Source organism: Hyaena hyaena, unplaced genomic scaffold, assembly GCF_003009895.1.
Source record: "Hyaena hyaena isolate Hyena2069 unplaced genomic scaffold, ASM300989v1 scaffold_669, whole genome shotgun sequence".
Lineage (NCBI taxonomy): Eukaryota > Metazoa > Chordata > Mammalia > Carnivora > Hyaenidae > Hyaena > Hyaena hyaena.
The window spans coordinates 11,974-30,128 of NW_024081304.1; positions in this window are offsets into that span (position 1 = coordinate 11,974).

The following is an 18,155-nucleotide window of genomic DNA, read 5'->3' on the forward strand; positions in this document are numbered from 1 at the left end:
TTGTGCTTGAGACTTCGGCTGTGGTTTCCAAAATGCACTTTCTTTTTTCCCAGAAACAATCCAAGAAATGCCCTACAGGTGGGGTAGAAGAACAACTTGGCTTCATTCCTCCCTTGCACCTGTTAGAGTCCCCACTACTTAGTCCGAGGAAAAGGGAAGGCAGAAACTTCCTGAGAAAGTCCTACTGGCTCCTTCCTAGACTTTAGAGCCCTGAACTGAAGTTAGAAGAATGCATTAGCTTTGAAGCATGCCATTTTGCCCTCTCACTCATCAAATTCAAGATCAAGATGATCTAAGCCTGGCTTAGATGCTTGTAAGAAGAGACGCCCCCTCTCTTTTTTCACTGGCCTAAGAAGGTTTTCTCTCCAACCTCTTCTTGGGACTTCTGAGAAATGGCAGTGCAGAGCACAGATGCCGGAAGCATTTTGATCTGCAATTGTTTTCATTTTCCCCTTTAGGAGTAAGAGCAATTGAAGAAAAGTAAAGTCGAATTATCTTCAAATAGGGGAAGAAATGCATAACCAAACAAAATCACAAAATGCTCTTTTTGCTGAGAAAAATCTATTCTCTCTCTTTTTTAAAATGGTTATTGGGGCGCCTGGGTGGCTCAGTCGGTTAAGCGTCCGACTTCGGCTCAGGTCATGATCTCGCAGTTCGTCGGTTCAAGGCCCGCATCGGGCTCTGTGCTGACAGCTTGGAGCCTGGAGCCTGTTTCAGATTCTGTGTCTCCCTCTCTCTCTGACTCAAGCCGTCTGACAGCTTGGAGCCAGGAGCCTGGAGCCTGTTTCAGATTCTGTGTCTCCCTCTCTCTGACCCTCCCCTGCTCACGCCGTCTCTCTCTCTCTGTCTCTCTCTCTCTCTCAGAAATAAATAAAACATTAAAAAAATTTTTTAAATGGTTATTGATTTGTTTTGAGAGAGAGCGAGAGCACGTGGTGGAGGGGCAAAGAGAGAGGAAGAGAGAAAATCCCAAGCAGGCTCTGCACCCAGCACAGAGCCTGATTCGGGGCTCGACACGGGGCTTGATCTCAAGACAGGGATCATGACCAGTGCTGAGATCAAGAGTCAGACACTCAACCAACTGAGCTACCAGGCAGCCCAATTACTTCCCTCTCGAAATCCCAAAGGTCTCATTCAGCATATAGTGTCAAGGCATTTAACAAATACTATTTAATGAGATGATGACAAAGATGATGGTTTTAATAAGAGCAAAGACCTCCCCACCACACACACATCTTAGCCTTCTCTTCTGTAACAGAAACCAATGTCCTTTCTTTCCTCTCTCCTTGTAGATTGCCTTTTCTAGAGAATATTGCAAAAGGGTTCATAGCAGTGGATTCATGTCTACTTACCAGCTGTGTGTCTTCAGACAAGTTATTTACTCTCTCTGTCTTTTAGTTTTCTCATTTTACTTTTATTTTTTTCATATTTATTTTTGGGAGAGTGCAAACAAGTGAAGGAGAGAGAGAGGGACAGAGGATTTGAAGCGGGCTCTGTGTTGACAGAGTGACAGCAGTGAACCTGATGTGGGGCTTGAACTCATGAACAGTGAGATCATGCCCTGAGTTGAAGTTGGACACTCAACCGACTGAGCCACTCAGGCGCCCCAGTTTTCTCATTTTAAAACGAGAACAATAGTACCTCTCTTTTGCAGTTCGGTTCCACTGATTAGAACGATTTAACACATGCAAGGAACCTGGCACACAGGAGATGTCATGGCGGCCCTCCACCAGAAGGATCACGATGAGAGTCTGACCACAAAAACACACCCCATCAAGCCCCACTTGCTCCAGGAAATGGCCATCTGCCAACAATATTCCACCCTTAACACTGAATAATCCTTCCTCCTTTGAAATGTCCCCACTATGCTTGCTTACCTCCTTGCAGGCAACCAAGAACGGTCAACTGTACTTGAAGACCAATTAGTGTCCCCTGCACCGGGTGCCTGGGTGGCTCAGTTGGTTGAGTGTCCAACTTCAGCTCAGGTCATGATCTCACGGTTTGTGAGTTTGAGACCCATGTCCAGTTCTGTGCTGACAGCTCAGAGCCTGGAACCTGCTTCAGATTCCATGTCTCCATCTCTCTCTGTCCCTTCCCCACTTGTACTCTGTCTCTCTCTTTCTAAATAAATAAACAAACATTAAAAAATAATTTAAAAACTAAACAAATCATTTTTTAAAAAGTTTCTCCTACTTCCAAAACTCATACACGAATCGTATGCTTGCCAATCAGAAACTGTTTTGACACTTCTTTTCTACTCAACAAAATTTTCTCTCCTTTCTAACACTTTAATACCCCTAATGAAACAAAAGGTGCTGCAGCAAGTTTGTGAATAAACAGCCTTTGTTAATTTTGTCTGTGAGTTCGTTTTGTCTTTGATATGCTCAAGACAAAGTAGCTATGTTATGACCTATTATGATTATAATCAACATGTATTGAGCCTCCTGTGTCCCTGGCCCCTGTGCGAGGTGTTTTCACACACATTCTCTCTTCTTATCACATTATCCATCAACTAAACCTTTCACAGATTAAAAGCTGTTCGTTATTTTCTAGAAGTTGTATCAGTAATAAAGAAAGGCTCTGGTATCTCCAAAATTTAAGGTTTGGAGGTTCTGTGCCCAACGCATGTTTTGTTTATAGTTTTTATTTTTTTTGTTTTTTTGTTTTTGTTTTTGTTTTATTTCTAGGAGAGAGAGAGAGACAGCGTGAGCAGGGGAGGGTCAGAGAGAGAGAGGGAGACACAGACTCTGAAATAGGCTCCAGGCTCTGAGCTGGCAGTTAGCACAGAGCCTGATGCGGGGCTCGAACCCACAAACCGCGAGATCATGACCTAAGCGAAAGTCGGATGCTCAACCGACTAAGCCACCCAGGTGCCCCATTGTTTATAGTTTTTAAACTTATACTTCAAAAAAGTATAGCAGGTCCCCTTCAGTGTGCAGGAATCATGGTGAATTAAATAATGTTCTTCTCTCTTCTCTCATTTTGCCAGTCCTTGTGATATAATTTCCCTAACTACCTTCAGGATCTTTTCTTTTGACATTTTACACTGTATGGAAATGTAAAGGTAGGGGAAGTGGAGAAAAGTTTCCCTTAAATTTAGAAGACGCACCCAAATGTCCATTTACGATGAACGGATAAAGAAAATGTGGTACATCTATACAATGGAATATTATTCAGCCTTGAAAAGGAGTGAAATTCTGACACCTGCCACAACATGGACGAACCTTGAGGACGTTATGCTAAGAGAAATAAACCAGTCACAAAGAGACAAATACTGTATGATTCCACTTATATGAGGTATCTAGAGCAGTCAAACTCATAGACACAGGAAGTAGAATGGTGGGTGCCAGCGGCTGAGGAGAGGGAGAAATGGGGAGTTGTCATTTAATGGGGACACAGTTTGAGTTCTTCAAGGCAAAAAATTCTAGAGACCCGTTGCACAATGATGTGCATATACATAACACCATTGAACTGTATGCTTAAAAATAGTTAGGATAGTAAGTTTTATATTATGTAGTTTCTCCAACTACATTAAAAATCCCATCACTATAAAAAAATAGAAGGTGCAGATTCTGTGGTGACGAGAGGGCCTTGGCCCAGCAGCAATAACCCAACCTCCACCCCAGGCATTTGTTTCCCACAATGCTTTTCATTTCCAAGGAAGTCCACACGTGTCTCTCTTCCATGAGCAGGATTTCTGCAGCTTCTTATTCATGATCCTGCTAGTGAGCTTTACCTCGGGGCAGGAGACCGAGGAAGCAGAAGTGCATGAGACAAGCATTTTCCCACCAACAGCTTCCCAATTGATATTTAGAAATATTCCACTTCCGAGGAACAGCACACGGAGATTTGCAGCTGCTCATCTCACCCATCTCCCCTTATTACCAGGCGCTCTGTCAAAATCACTCCACGTGAGCTTTTGACTAAGCTCATGGATCCACTGAGTCACTGTATGCATATGAAATATGTTCATAATACATATTTAAAACCCCAGAGGCTACCTTTAAATATCCTCATTACTGTGAAATTCATCAGCAAAAAAGAGGGACTCCAATGCGAAAGTGACCAAACAGCATGAAACTGATGAGCAGGGAATAGCTGGGAGAGAAAAAGAAACTCAGCTCTGGTTAAAATTTCACCTTGTTGATCCTGTGTGTGCGTGTGTACGTGTGTGTGCGTGCGTGTGCGCATGTGTGTGGTGATTTTTGGCCAGTCTGGGCTGTTTTAATTTATCACAGTGTTTGTGTACGCAAGGCAGTTAATTGTCTAAATGTCGTAAATATTTCCAGCCTAACTGAAGAGAACACCTATATGGGTTTTTGACCTCTACCCATTTGCATAATAAACTCTAAACAAATCTCTCATTACCAACTTCCCTGGAAAACAAACATCTCCGCTAAAAGTGGAAAGCTCAGAAACAGATGGAGATGGGTGAGCCCAAATCAGCTTCATCATGCCCTCAAAACATCCCTAGATTCATCGTCTTCCCTTGCCTCTCCTTCCTCCATAGCTTCTCCACTCCCATAGCCTCCATATAGAGTGGCACCATTTTATCCATGGATTCTTCCATAAGAGCCTCCCAACCACTCCTCTACACTGGGTATGGGCTTAATTACAGTAATATCAATAACAGTGATAGTCATAGTGGTAATAAAAATAATGATGTAATAGCAGTAATAACAGCGACGAAGATAATGATAATAATAGCAACAATTTATTGGGCCCCTACCATGTGCCGGGCACAGTACTAAATCTTTCACGCACATGGCTTTTTAAAATATGCATAAGAAGTGTTGTGAAATAAATACTGTTACCTCCACTTTACAGATGAGAAAAGGTAAATCGAAACTGAACACAGTTAGTAGAGCTAGGTCTGTTCTGACCCCAAAGGCCATTATCTCTCCGCTCCCCCATGCCGCCACTCAGGATTGTTTTCAGACTCGGGAAGATGTTCTAAAGCGCTGCGGGTGTTACAGTCCACAGTCATACAATGTATGACAACAAAGTAAACTGCAGGTTTTGACGAACCACCAGAACTTTTGTATCTAAGCGAGAGATGACACTGAGTTGCGCCCATGGGAGGGCACCGGCTGATTCCGAGGACATAAACACTGCCCCAGCGTTCTGGCATTTCTGCAGCTCTCTTTATCAGAAATGCCCCCAAAGCTCACTTTGAAGCCACACAGGAAAATACATCTCCTTGCCAGAGAGATACAGCTCATTTCTAAATCCAAAACATTCATTGCCAAGCATGATCACCCACCTTATTCACCAGTGTGGGCTCTAATGACTTTTAGCTGTTTGTTCAAATATAGCCTGTTCTCAGAGGACAAAGATTTGTCACCACTGAGGAGATTCGAAGCAACGTGCGACAGGCTCTGAATTGCAATTTGACAATTGGGTTGCTTCCTCCTCTCCGACATCTAGCATCTGGTTTGCCTTTTCAAAATCTCATGGCAAACAGACAACAAAAAAATCAAGAAGTTCTCCTCTGAATTAGAAAACAAACAAACTTTTCCCTCTCAATATAATTATAAGTCCCAGAAAATTTGCATTCTCCAGCAGGCATTCATAGATTCTGGAGGGGATGTATCGGTGGATATCAGTTGCTAGCTGGCCTTTGATTTGGAGGGGCCAGAATCCAACCAGTTCCCTGGGGGTTATTTGCAGCGAACCAGGAAACAAACTACTTCTCACTGCAACTCTCCTCTGGTTGGAACTGTTTACTCCAGGAATAATTAATTGCTGGTACAAAACTCTATTCCTACTCTGATGTACATCTGTGAGAGGAGAGGGCAAACCCCTTTGCCAGGTGGCTGCTTACAGATAAATGGGCAATGGAAAACCAGCTGCCAATTGGTCGTCCTTGCCACCACCTTTAAATGCATATTTCAAGCTGTCTCTCCTATTCCTACTGATAAAATATTCTAGCATTTTTATTGCTCAGGAAGTAATCTTCTCAAACATAAGCTTGATGTACCAAACCACATTGCTAAGTAAGATGTATGTTTCATGGATCAATTACCTTCATGCAAATGGCACCACACTTTAATTTAACACACTCATGAAGTGGCAAGCTTTTGCAGTGGAGTACCCCAAAGGACACAAAAAGGAACTGGCATTTTGGTGCCAAGGATATTGTACGAACCTAACACCAATGAGACTTTCTGGATGTGAGAGTTGCAAAGAAAGGGGTTTTTCAAAATAGTCTGAGCAAGGGATGGCCAACCTGTGGCTCGCCCTTGAGCAAATGTGAAAGAAGACCCAAAGCCATTCTGAATAAGACTGATGTCATAATTAAATGTCATGTTATATCCCTTGGATTATATGTTGCCTTTGAAATGCCTGGGAGCGCTCTAATCAACAAACGATGGGGAAAAGGGGCTTCATGATATTTTTCAAGTAAAGCCAATAGTGGATTGAGCCATTTATCAGAGGCGCTAGTGAAATCTAACATCTGTCCTTAGAATCCTTTGAAAATCTCACCCTGAATAACCCAGGGACCCATCGTTTGGGGCAATATTGGAGCTTCCCGGAGCTCTTGAAGACTTCTGCCACTTTCCTCTTCTCACCTTTCATCCCCACACTCCCAATCTCTCTCCAATCTTCTGATAGCCATCTCAGGTACCTCTCACAGACCTCCAAAAGACGGTCTAAGATGCTGCTAACCTGGAGTCACCGAGACTGCCTTAGACCTGTGTTTAACTTTAGAAGGTACAAATTTAAGCCAAATCCAGCTGAGATACCCAACTGAGGCTCTGGTGTGAAAAGCACATTCTACACAAAATGTGCCCGTAATATCCTCATTAGCGAGTAAACTTCACATTCTTGCATGAACTGGAAATGCTCGACTTCTCCAGGGTTTTGCCTCTCACTAGGCTGCCTTTATCACAGTTAAGGCACAGTCAAATATTCTTTATTTGTGCTTGTGAGTATGCAAGCCTCTAAGAGCTCTTTCCCCATTCTCCTCCTCAGTCTGGCTTTTAACATTCCTCAAGGGAGAAAAATTTGTTTTACATGTAACCTGAGCACACGACAATGTCCAAATCATTTTATGTGCCAGTGAAGTGCTGTAATAAGCACTGATAGAAAGTCAGCAGTGTCCATAAACATTACCTGTACTTGCTACACATTTACCTCATCGACAGGATCCATCTGCATCAAGAAACGACCTTGGCAATACTAATGCAGCATAACCATAAATGCGCTCGGCTTTCCTTGCCTGTAAACAGAAATAGGAAGCCCTAGATTAGAAGGCTGTAGGGCTGGCTGTGAAAAGAGATCCTTTTCCCACTGCCATAGCGTTTTCCTTCCCTGGAGACTCTCGATTCTTGGTGAATTTGCTTCTTGATGGGCCCCACAAAAACTGAAATTGATAATGAGGAATTTGCATTTTCCCCCAGTTCTCTGGGGACTGCCAGCCACAGAGAGAACATTCCCAATTTGCCATCTTTTTTGCAGCAGGGCATGTGGCCCACCACTAGCGAATCACAGAGCCTGAACACGCTCTCTCGCAAAGGCTGCGTTTGCTGCTGCTGAAGTTTGTGGAAACGTCAAGGTTGACAAAAAGTAATTTCACATGAGCTTGTCTGATACCTGAGACCAGCTTCTTTTTTTTCCCCCTTGCATCTCTCTTCAAAACGCCACATGTTAGTTTAAAGGTCCAAGTGATGAAATGGCCTTTAATGACAGCCCCAAACCTATCAATGGTCCCAGGGTCAAGTCACGAGAGCTGTTGCACTTGTGGATGTGGTTAGAGAATTCCCTTCCTTTGTACTACAGCAGACACCTAATCCCCCTTTAGGTCAAATGCTTCATCAGTTCAATATCCTATATGGATATTGCTGCAGATTCCCTGTATGCCCGTCTTAAGGGGGAGTAAAAAGTTTCTACATATCAGTTGACAACCACTTAAAGCATGCACTGAGGAAAGATTTTGTCAGTAACAGCCATGCGTATGGCCCTGGGAGCACTGCTGAATACACACTTTGATTTAAGGAGGTTTTTATGATTATAAGACAAACCAGAAATCCATTCCTAAGCCTATAACTTATTGAGAACTATTGGGCAAGTCCGTGTACATCTTCCGGAAAGTCAATATGAACCGTTTGTAGTCCTGCTCTTTTGTCATTGCGAAGAGATTTCTCAGTTAGCCTGACGACATTGCCGATGCCATCTTTCACCATTGATTCAGTAATGTACTCTGTACTCTGGAAGCATTTCCCCCTTGACTTGCGCAGAAGGCATTTAATTACTTATTGATGATGAAACTCACTGGCCAAAAAAAAGCACTCGATTTGCCTTCTCCTCCTCTCCCATTTCTGGGACAGTCCCAAATGTCTCGATGGGCCAGCAGCCTGTCAGTTTTTCTCTGGTGACAACTGCATTCACTCTTGGAGGAGATGGGGCTGGGCAGGGATGCAGACAGAGAGAAGGGGGTGGAGGAACGGAGTCACTAGTACTAAATCCCTCGTGATGATGGTAATAGTGCTTATTTAAACCCTAATACGAGCCAAACGTCAAAAACAACAGTAATCATTTTCCCTGTTCTTTAGGAAAATATATGCTCTTTTAGAGTACCAATATATCGTTCCTATGACCTGTAATATAGCTGAAATTGGCTTGTTCTGCAACCTAGCCCCCAGGACTCTTGTCATTGACATGTCACTTGAGTTCAAGTCCTGGCGCTTCTCTTTTCTAGCTGTGTGACCCTGAGGCAAGTCACTTCACCTCTCTGAACTGTTTCCTATCAGTAGACTGTAGAAAATCGCAGTACCTGCTGCACAGGGCTGTTGTGATACTCCAAATTGAGACGAGAGGATGTGACACTACCGAGCGCTCTAAGATGCAGGCAGACTCTAAAGTAGTTCACAAACATAAAGGGGGAGGACGTCGTCTCTGATGCAGTGATAACCTAAGGTCATGTGGTTGCTGAGTGAAGCTGCCAAATCCCAAAATGCCTTTTGATCAACAAAGACACTTCTAATTGTATGGAGTACCATTTAGCCATAAGTATATTTCTCTATGTTCTCATTCCTTTAAGCACGCACCTTCCGGGTGCCTGGGCGGCTTGGCCAGTTGAGCGTCTGACTCTTGATCTCAACTAAGGTCTTAATCTCAGGGTCATGAGTTCAAGCCCCTTGTTGGGCTCTGCGCTGAGCATGGAGCGTACTTAAACAAACAAACAAAAAAAGCGTGTATCTTCCACACATGTGGTACACATCTACTAGGCGAAGCAGTTGGTCAGCCAGCAACCCCATCCCCCAGTGAGGCTGAGCAGTGACTCAGAGCTAGGCATCACCTACCTCCAGTTCACATGCCGACTTCTGCATTCTAGCTCCTGCTTCCCAGGAGGAAAACACATTTTTACCAACATGGAGTGGTAAAAGAGAGAGTGGAATATGTAGGTAACATGGCTCCTTCACTACATGCAAATGACCAACTGGCAGCTACTTGGCAGGTGGCCATTCAAATCCTAGAGCCCATCTGGCAATAGAATTGCATTTACCCCCCTCTGGGGCTCACAGATGTATACTGGATGGCAATCAGCTCGAGCCATGGCTAAACACTTTCATTTCCCAGCTATTTTCCACAAAAATATTTATGCCCAACTCTAGCATGGATGGCCGGCTAATAACCCACTGTTGCTGGTGGTTCATGTACATGCTGTACATGAGACCAGCATTTCACAGAGATACCAGCTTCCACTGATATTGTATTCTCATGAAAAGACTTTGACATGGGTTATATCACATTCCTGCTCACAATAACCCAGGAGGGAGTAGCCAGGATAGGTTCTCCTTCTCCACTTTCCAAACGATGAGGCTAAGACATAGGATGTTATTACTTCAAGTAATTCAGATGGTTAGCACAAGGCTCAGGCCTAGAACTCAGCCTCCTGACTACCAGTGCTCCCTCTAGATGCTGATGTATAGACATTTGTTGCCATATGCCTAAATAAGAGAGGCACTTGTAATCAGTGTCGGTGATGAGAGACAGAGGAGCTATCAGAATGGCCACATCAGGGCCTACATCTCCACTGGCCCATCAACATGCAGCACCTCCAGGGCAAGCTCTTTGACCTTCTCAGTTTAATTACTGGCGGCCTCGCTGCATGAAATTCTCTCCATGGTAGCACTCCATGTTAACGGGCACATTCCTTTGTATCCATCAAAGAACACTGGGGTTAACCCAGCATCCCCACCTCCCCAGAAACCCAGCTTCTGCTGACTCCAATCTGAAACTCACCAGCCTGACATCTGGAATCACCACATGTAACCCCTACAACATTACTGTGAATCACCCAATTCTTCAGCCTCTTGGCTTCCCCACCGGAACAGGCAGGGGAGAAATTGCACCACAAAGGGACAATCTTGGATCAGTCATTAGCAGTCATTGAAAAAAAAAAAAACACTAAAAAATAACCAGGGCTGCCCATATACGAGCCGCATTTTCTCCCAATTTCTCCTGGGCTGCATCTCTCAGGAGCCCATCTATTTCTCAGAAAGCCCTTTTTGTTGCTTTTATGTGAGTGTGCCCGTAGAACTATGAACTTTTGCACTGGAGAGGAGTTACAGATAAAGCAGAGTCATGCTAGTAAGCCACAGACATTGAAGTCATTTCATACTCCCCAGCCCTACTAATTACTGAAAATAATTATGCAACAGTAAGCTTTCTCCCTTGTTGTGTTTGGACTGATCATAATAGAAAGTCCTCAGGCAAATTAGAAGGCTAACAACTGCTTTGTTCAGAGTGGGAGAGAACAGTAAACTGGAGGAGAGCACCAGAGCAGGACCAAGGAGACCTGGAATGATTTAAGTTCACTCGGGAAGTGCCTCATCTTAGACAGAAAGTCATTTTCCTAGCGGCTCTTCCCATATTTTAAGAGCAAAGCAAGAATAATAGCTCTTGTGCATCACTGTTGAACCGTGGACTCTCCCTGAACTGGAACAGGTAGCTCTTTGGTCAGATCAATGAAGGTGGTTTTCATGCCAGAGAGAGACCATTTGCTCCTTCAGCAATTCCCAATAAAGCATCCCAAGCATCATCATTTGCAACCATTGAGTCCAAGCTGCTACTGTAAAGGGAGGGGATTACCCAGCCTCTACAGTACCCAACTCACTGCAGTTGCTCAAGGTAGGTCTCATCTCTGGCATCTATAGCCCGTCATCTGTTTGCTTGCTTTTGTTTTTTACAAGTAACATTTATACAGAGACATGCACAATTTTTTTAATGCTCATTTACTTATTTTTGAGAGAGACAGGAAGACGGTGTACATGCAAGTGGGGGAGGGACAGAGAGAGAGAGAATCCCGGGCAGGCTCTGCACTGCCAGCACAGAGCCGGATGCAGGGCTTGATTCCAGAGAACTGCAAGATCATGACCTGAGCTGGAATCAAGAGTCAGATGCTTAACCAACTGAGCCACTCAGGAGCCCCAATGCACAAATCTTAAGTGTAATAGTCAATGAGTTTTGACAAATACACACACCAGGATAATCTACATCTCTATCAAAATATAGAACATTTCAATCACCTCAGAAAGGTTCATTGTGCGCACGTGTGCATGTGCATGTATATGTACGCGCACACACATGCGCGCACGTGCACTCACACACACACACCCTCATCAGAGGCAACCACTGGTGTGATTGCTTTCACCAAGGCCTATTCTAGTACTTGATGTAAATGTAGACATGGCACATTTACCTCTTTTGGATAAGACTTCTTTCACTTTCATAGGGATTCAACCATGCAGGTGTTCATTCCTTTTTACTGCTGAGTAGAACTCTGACACACGACTAGGCCATGGTTTGCTTATCCCTTCACCAGATGATGAACATTTGGGTTGTTTCCAGTTGGAGGTAATTATGAATAGAGTTGGAATGAGCATTCTTTTACAAGGGCTTTGTGGAAATATGCTTCCATATCATTTCTCTTGGGAAATCCCTAAAAGGGGGATGGCTGGGTCAGAGGGTAGGTGTATGCTTAGTTAAATATGAACTACCAGAACTTTTTCTAAACTGGTTGTACCATTGTGCCTTCCTATTGACAGTACATGAATATTCCAATTGCTCCACATCTTTGCCCACACGTGGCACTGTCAGTTGTTTTAATTTTAGCCATTCCAGTGGATGTACAGTGGTATCCCATTGTTTGTTTGTTTGTTTGTTTTAAGAGAGAGAGAAAGTGTGCAAGAGCTCGGGAAGGGCAGAGAGAGAGGAGAGAGTGAGAATCTCAAGCAGGGTCTGTGCTGACAGCAGTGAGCCCGATGCGGGACTCAAACCCACAAACTCTGAGCTCGTGACCTAAGCCAAAATCATGAGTTGGACGCTTAACCAACTGAGCCACCCAGGTGCCCCAGTATCCCATGGTTTTGATTTACATTTCCCTAATGACTAATGATGTTGAGCACTTTCTCATGTGTGAATCAGCCATTTTTTTTTATCTCCCTTTGGGAAATATCTGTTCAAATCCTTTGCCCATTTTTACTTAGATTATGTGCATTATTATTGAGTTATGAATTCTTTATATAGTCAAGACATCAATCCTTTGTCCTAGTGTTGTGAATATTTTTCCCAGTCTTTGACTTAAGTATTCATTTTCTGAATGATGTAATTTGGTGAAAGGAAGTTACAAATTTTGATGAAGTCTAGTCTATTTTTTCCTTTCTTTTATGATTTGTATTTTCTATGTTATAAGAATTTAATCAAATTTTAAGCCTGTTGACACCCTCCTACACTGTTGGTGGAAATGTAAACTGGTGCAGCCCCTCTGGAAAACAGTGTGGAGGTTCCTCAGGAAATTAACAATAGAACTCCCCTATGACCCAGCAATAGCACTGCTAGGAATTTACCCAAGGGATACAGAAATGCTGATGCACAGAATCTGAAGCAGGCTCTAGGCTCTGAGCTGTCAGCACAGAGCCTGACATGGGGCTCGAGCTCACAAACCATAAGATCATGACCTGAGCCAAAGTCAGACACTTAACTGACTGAACTTCCCAGGCGCCGCATCATTAAGCACTTTTGATTCCACTTCCTCCCTATCTCTCAAGTGCATACACTTTTCTCTATCTCCTCTTCCACAATCTTAGCTCAGGCTACTCTGACTACAGCAGCTGCTCTTAACCGGTCTCTCCAATTCTACTCTTACTCCGTCCATTCCATTCTCCCCAGAGTGTTAGAAGAACTTTTCCAGCTATCTATTGCTACATTTAAAAGCCTCCCAAAACATTTGGTGGTGTAAAACAATGGTTTTGTTGTGCCTATAGATTCCAGGGGTCAGGATTTAGAGGAAGGTTCTTTTCTACTCCTTGATGTCTGGGATCTCAACCAAGAAAAGACTTGAACATTTGTGAACTGGAATCATCTGGAGGCTTCTTCACTCATATATCTGGCCCCCGGCCTGGGATGACTTAAAAGCTAGGTTCATATTTGCACGTATAGGAGGATTAGGAGGAACTTGACGGAGGAACAAGGGGGAGAAGAAGGGCGGAAATGGTGGGGGAAAGGGAGAGAGGCAAACCATGAGAGACTCTTGAATGCTGACAAAAACTGAGGACTGATGGATGTGGGGGGGAGGGGGGGATGGGCATGAAGGAGGGCACTTTGGGGATGAGCACTGAGTGTTATGTAGAAACTAATTTGACAATAAACTATTTGTAAAAAAAAAAAAAAAAAAAAAAAAAAGCTAGGTTCAGCTGGGACTGTCAACCAGTGCCTTTATGTGGCCTCTCCATGTGCCTCGGGCTTCCTCACAGCTTGGTAGCCTCAGGGAAGCCAGATTACTTACGTGTTGATTCCATTTTCAAAAGTAAACGTTCAAATAAACATATTGGAAACTGAATGGTCTTCTACGCGTAGCTTTGGAAGTCACGTAGCATCACTTCTCTTAAAATTTATGAGTCAAAGTCATCATTACACCCAGTTTCATTGGGAGAAGATATAAACACCACCTCGCAATGGGAGGCCCATTCCGAACTCCCAAGCAGATCATGACACTGCCTAATGAAGGCTTCCAATTGCCTCAAAGTAACTCTCAAGTGGGGGCTCCTCCACTCTAGATGATGCCTCAGGAGCACCTGAGGAACAGTCCAGCCTTCTTGGAGTTTGTGTTCTCTAGAGGTCTGGAGCTCAATCAACCAGCTTACTCTTATTCGTGAGCACCCTTCCACCAAGTGCATACAGGGTGGATACTCGCTTACATGGCATCTTTGTGCAAGTTTAAAAGGTGCCCCTTGCCCCTCTGCATAGACAGCACCCTGTTCCACTGGACGTGAGCACAGTGAACGAACCATGGGTTATACTCAGTCCCCACCCCCTTGCTATCTAAGCCAGGTGCCTTTGTGTCTGACGCGACCCAACATTTACAAAAGGCTTCTCCCCATCCTTGCCACACCCTTGACTCTGTGCTCTTACACCCTGCGCCTAGTCCATCAGGAAACCATATCACCTTTCTCTCTAGACATACATCACAGTCTAGCTGCAGTACCATTATGAGTGGACATCACAGTCTAGCTGGAGTACCATTATGAGTGGCCTTCTAGTCTTTTCTCTTAGTGAGCAAGCTCCTTGAGGCAGATACCATACCTCATTTACTTTTCATGCAAAGAGAAGGCAAGGGTGCCTCTCTCCCATCATGGTGCCCAAATACCTCAAATACCAACATCAGAAATTCCTTTCTCTGAAAAAAAAAAAAAAGAAATTCCTTTCTCTGGCTTCCTGAGTCTACCTTATTTTTAAGTTTATTTATTTGAGAGAGACAAAGACAGCACGAGCAGAGGAGAGGCAGAGAGAGGGAGAGACTGAGAATCCCAAGCAGTCTCTGCACTGCCAGCACAGGGCTGAACACAGGGCTCGAACCCACAAAACCGTGAGACCATGACCTGAGCCCAAACCAAGAGTCAGGCGCTTAACCAACTAAGCCACTGAGGTTCACCTCAAGTCTACCTTAAATGCCAGAATGCCTGGTATTTAATTCACTCCCACTGAAGTGTTAGTGGCATATCATGTCTGCTTCCTTCATGCACGTGCATCAGGCCATGGAGGAGAACCAGAGCAACACCAAAAGAGAAGGATAATGGAAAAAAGGGCACACAGAACGATTTCACCTTGCCATTGGCCTGCACATGTACATTACCAGCGCCCTAGTGGGGGACAGCAGTTCTCACCTGGCTAAACTAGAAAATGTTTCATCTTCCGAAGGCTGCACGTTGCTCCTCTTCTTCACAGATGCTACTCATGCCAGAAAACAGAAAATAAAGTTCCTCAAGACCTTAAAAAAAGGATTTCTCTATAAAAGGTATAAAAAAATAGTAGGAGTGAAGAATCTAACCAAGATGATGGAAATTGGTAAAACCTTTCTAAAAAGTAATTGGCTCTCTGTACTGTAAGCCTTTGACCCAGAAACTCCCCTTCCAGCAACTGATCCTATGGTGGGGTTGGGGGGACAAAATTCAGAAAAAGAATTAAATACAATGATTCCCACTTACAATGGTGAATACAATGGACAACCAAACTGGCCAGTGGGAGGTCAGGTAACTAATATACGAGAATACAATGCAGTCAATGGAAGTGGTATTTTCAACGAATAGGGTGTTTTTTTTTTTAATTTTTTATGTTTATTTTTTTTTAATGTTTTTATTTATTTCTAGGAGAGAGAGAGAGACAGCGTGAGCAGGGGAGGGTCAGAGAGAGAGGGAGTCACAGACTGAAACAGGCTCCAGGCTCCGAGCTGGCAGTCAGCACAGAGCCTGACGCGGGGCTCGAACCCACGAACTGCGAGATCATGACCCAAGCGAAAGTCGGACGCTTAACCGACTAAGCCACCCAGGCGCCCCAATTTTTTATGTTTATTTTTGAGAGAGACAGAGTGCGAGTGAGGGAGGGGCAGAGAGGGAGGGAGACACAGAATCCGAAGCAGGCTTCAGGTTCCGAGCTGTCAGCACAGAGCCTGACACGGGGCTCAAACTCACAAACCGCGAGATCATGACCTGAGCTGAAGTTGGACACCCAACCGATGAAGCCACCCAGGGGCCCCTCAAGGAATGTTTTAATGACAGACAATGACTAAAATAATTGAGTGCTCAAAATGCATCAAGCTCTACACTACAGCCTCATGTGGTGTACATACCCTGTTAACCTCTACCACAATCACAGTTGTGAGACAGTTACTGATAATAGCCCAATTTTTACATATGAGAAAGTTGAAAATCTGACACAATACGGGATTTCACTCAAGGGCACTTGGTTACTAAATGGCAGAGCTCGGATTCGAGCCCTGCAGTCTGATTCCGGAGGCTAAAGTCTTTAACAGTACAGTAATACTTGTCTACGGCCATACCACCCTGAACGTGCTCAATCTTGTCTGATCTTGGAAACAATACAGTAATACTTAATGCACACCTTTGAACATGAATGGGGGGAAAAAACCCTAGGCGACAAAAAACCCCAGTGGGTTACCAGTACCTTACCTCTGGGTGATAGGATAAGAAGGAATTGGTATTTTCTTCTTTTGCATTCCTTTATGTTCCAAAGTCCTGATAATAATGATGTATTTCACTTTTTTTAGGTTTATTTATTTATTGGGACAGAGAGAGAACATGAGCTGGGGAGGGGCAGAGAGAGACAGAATCCCAAGCAGGCGACACTGCCCCGTGTGGAGCCCGATGTGGGGCTCAAACTCACAGATGGTGAGATCACGACCTGAGCCGAAACCAAGAGTCGGAGTGAGCCACCCAGGCGGCCCGATGATGTATTGCTTTCGTATTCAGATTTTTGTAACCAATTAATTTCATTTTTAACCAACCAAGAACTTGGGAGTTTCTAGCAATCGAGTCCAGCCCTTGGTTCTGAGCTCACCCTCGCCACCTGGGGCAGGTGCAGCCCCCTCCAGTCCCCACCTGGCCATCTGCTCGGATTCCCTCTTGCCAAACCCACCGAACTCCCAGCTGTACGTGTAAACAAGGCTTCCTGACTGAGGCTGGAGTCAATCCTGTGCCCCTTTCCAGCCATCCTGCCTAGCCTCTAGCTTTCTGCCTTACCTTGGTCTAACCTCTTGTTCTGCCTTTGCCACCGAGGCTCCTCCGCCTCCTGGCAAACCCTCCCCACCCTATCTCTGCCTCATCTTTCACTCTCAGAGCCTATAGGCTCAGTATGACATCACTGCTACAGCCACTGCGGCAGTTGTGGGGGGGGGGGAGCCTATGTGCAGAGTCCTCGCAGCACACGGGATTCAGGGACAAGCCACAACAGCCCTCTTTTCTCTGTGACTTCTTCACTTCTCTCTTCAATTACAGACCCCAAGCTGATCACACCACTCTAATAAGGCCCTGATCAATGCTAAGGAGTTATTTTATGATTCCTGCAGGTTATATTCCTGTTATTATTACACATCACAGCATCACATTAGCTTTCAAAAAACAAACCAGCATTGATTTGCTGACTCACTCTGTGGTCTCCTATGATGCCCAGATCTTTCCATTATGTTTGCATCTCCAGGCAAGGAGAGAATTGATTTCCTCTCCAGCCCTCTATAAGAGGTTCCTGTTCACTACCTGCTCCCAGTCTCCACCCCGCCTCCGTACTGCAAGCGGAAAAGTGTGGAAAGCAAGAGAACCCTGAGGTCTATTTGTTAAACCCCTGAGCAACAACAAAACAAAACAAAACAATCACAAGAAGTAAAGTAAAGGCTCTTGCCTACTTTCTACGGGACCTCTCTGATTTCTGTTTTAAAAACAGAAATAGGGGGCGCCTGGGCGGCTCAGTCGGTTGGGCGTCCAACTTCGGCTCAGGTCATGATCTCGTGGTTCGTGGGTTCCAGCCCCGCGTCGGGCTCTGTGCTGACAGCTAGCTCAGAGCCTGGAGCCTGTCTTTGGATTCTGTGTCTCCTTCTCTCTCTGACCCTCCCCTGCTCACGCTGTATCTCTCTCAGAAATAAATAAAACATTTAAAAAAATGATTTTTTAAAAAAAGTCACAGGGCAGGTCGCCTGGGTGGCTCAGTTGGTTAAGCCTCCGACTTCAGCCCAAGTCATGATCTCACGGTTCATGGGTTCGAGCCCCACATCGAGCTCTGTGCTGACAGCTCAGACCTGGAGCCTGCTTCGGATTCTCTGTCTCCCTCTCTCTCTGCCCCTCACCTACTCAGGCTCTATT